At 42.8% G+C, this 2,928-nt stretch overlaps 1 pseudogene; it reads right to left on the reverse strand.

Annotated features, from left to right (window-relative positions):
* Positions 1-235: 235 nt before the first annotated feature.
* On the reverse strand, positions 236-368 carry LOC141141940 (U2 spliceosomal RNA; annotated as a pseudogene).
* Between the last annotated feature and the right edge of the window lie 2,560 nt (positions 369-2,928).

Raw genomic sequence — 2,928 nt, forward strand, 5'->3', positions numbered from 1 at the left:
GGCTTCACCATCGTTCCGTCCCTCCTACCTAATTACATTCGGGAAGTACTGGCCGCTCCCCCGGTGGGAGAAAGGGGAGCTAGTGTTCCCTCCCGAATAACTGTCCGGAGCTAGATCTGCCCCAATCCAGGCCAGAAGGCCAGGGTCCCGACCCTCCGGTTCAGACCCCGTGGTTCTCCATCCACATCAGAAGGCTTCCCTTTCGGCTACGAACTGTCCAGGTCACCTTTATTCCAGCAGGTTTTGCATAGCAACCGCCATCCCATCTCTATCTCGCCATAGATCAGGGACGGAAGCAAGCGCCACCTCCTGGAAACTGATAAGAACAGATACTACACTTGATCTTAGCCAAAAGGCCGAGAAACTCACCCTGCACAGCTTTTTTTTTTTTTTTTTTATTGAAAGCCTATGGCGTGCAAAACACACCCAAAAACTTCACCCGATGCATAAAAAATGTGCACACACATAAAAAGTGCTCACAAAAAAGTGCAACGGGTACACAAGATGTGCCAATTCCCTGATCCCCCGGGGCGTTAGGCTCCAGACGGGGACAAAGGTACTTACTGTGGTCTATCTGGCCGAAACCAGACAGACCCCGTTCTCTGGAGGGCCTGCCGAAACAGGACCCTCCCAAGTACTTGGTGGGGCTCCCCTGAAGGGAGACCCCATGAGAGAGGGCGAACTAAGCCAAAAGGCCATGTCCACCCCTTCCCAAGACTTTCAGGGCTGGCCCGAGGACCCGCATCCTTACTCGTCACACAGTGGGACAAACGTGAAAAACAAGACGTGACAACACAGGATTTCAATAACAAAATAAATAAAAAGTGGGGGAAGGGATAGTGGAGAGGAGAGTGGAAGAAGTGGCCATTTTGTGAAACAATGACCAGGCCCTCCGGCCAGGAATAAAAAATTCCTCTGGTCCCAGCCAAAAGGCCTGGCCCAAGAGGCAGGTGCTAAAAAAGTGTGTTATGGTGCCTCAAATCAAAGTGACTGCCACTCCAGGGGCACATACTCCATAGGCTTTCAAGACCAACCCTGGCCCACAGCCTAGACCACAGCAGCCCCCACCGCAGACAGAAAAGGCATGAGGTTCAGGAAGCTTGGTGAGAGCCCTTGCCCCGAAGGCTCCAGCGTCACTCCCATCACCCCTTCCAATTTCACATTCGGGTAAATGGATACTAGCCACTCCCCCCCTCCAGCAAAAGGGGAGTAAGCGTTCTCCTACCCAAATAACTGTCAGCAGCTAGAGCCACCACAATCCAGGCCAGAAGGCCAGGGACCCGACCCTCCGGCCAGACCAAAATGCAGCACCCATCCCTACCAGGAGCACCCTTCCAAACGGCTCAGACTCAACCATTGGCCGGTCCCCAGTATACTGTCGGGCAACACGGCGTAGTCCCTGCTGAGTACCACCCTTCCAGGCACTATCACACCATTGGATTTGCTGGCCCTCCCCAACGAGAGTGACACAGCGCCTCCTCTGGAAACTGATAAGAACAGATTTTTTTTTTTTTCCACTCAGAAATCTCAAATCTCGAATCTTCAGTTTTTAAAAAACTTGTCTTTAAACTTGAAATATCACATCATCGTGGAAGTGTATATATATATATATATATATATATATATATTTTTTTTTTTCAAATTAAATTTTCATTATTCTATTCCAATTTTTACTTTTCCAAAAACTCTCAGCTTGCACAGCTCCAAAATCTTTTTTATCTTTCAAAAAATATGTATATAAAAAACTTAAACCAAGTCTGATACATCCATTAACTGAAATTTCTTTCTTCTTGAACAGATATATATTCCTGGCCTTCCATAATGCTAGCTTCATCGAACAAGTAACCAGACTCTTCTAAATTCTTCTTTTCTTATTCCAAAGCCATACATTATTATTCCATAATCTATAGACTTTAAAGTACTTAATTCCTTAACGAGTAAACTTATTTTCCTCCAAAGGTTTTGAGCGAAGGTACAGTTCCAAAAAATGTGCATCACCGTTTCGTCTGAACCGCAAACCTCCCTTACACATTTAGGGTTTCTGACTAAACTTCGTCCATATTGAAAGTTCCTAGGAGGTAAGCACTCTTTAACACTATTCCAGTTCAGATCTTTTTGCTCATTTGTTAATGCTGGGTGTGATACAGCCTCCCAAATCCCTTTTGTTACTTTATATGAATAATGTTTTATTGGACTCATTATTATTTTGTCTTCTACTGTTTTTTTCAGCTTCTGGTGATTCCTTAAGATTCCCACATCTATGTCTATAAGTTTATATTCTCTGAGAGTTTTTTCAATTTGTATATAGTTTTCTGGAGGCATTTGTCTTGTTGGTTTTGTATGGTCATGAACCACCCATCCGTATTTTTTTGAAAAGAAACCCAACTGGTATTTCAAAAAGTCATTAATTCGAGATTCTCCATCCAATAATTTATTTATAATAAAAGAAAAATATTTTAAACTCAAACATTTTTTAATATCTGGAAAATTTTTTCCACCTTTACATTTAGGCTTGTATATTTCTTCTCTTTTTGCCCTTTCCATTTTGGCACCCCAAAAAAATTAAAACAATATTTGATAATTTTCTTCAAAAACATAAGTGGTGGGAAAAAAATCATTGAGACGTACAAGATAATAGGCAAAATTACTTGTTTCACAACTAATATTTTACCCTCCATTGTTAGCCTCCTTAATCTCCAGAAATCCAATTTTTTCTTGACCCTTTCCAGGAGCTCAACCCAGTTTTTCCTGTTGCTGCAGTTTCCTGAGAACCAGATTCCTAAGATCTTTACTTCTGTTACCACAGGTATTTGGATGTTGGGCTCTACATAGAAGTTTCCATTTAAGAAAACTCCCGATTTGTCCAGATTAATCTTGAAACCTGATCGACTACAGAACCAGTCCACGATTCTTAAAGCTCTTTTTAAA

Source organism: Aquarana catesbeiana, linkage group LG04 (genome assembly GCF_042186555.1).
Source record: "Aquarana catesbeiana isolate 2022-GZ linkage group LG04, ASM4218655v1, whole genome shotgun sequence".
Taxonomy (NCBI): Eukaryota; Metazoa; Chordata; class Amphibia; order Anura; family Ranidae; genus Aquarana; species Aquarana catesbeiana.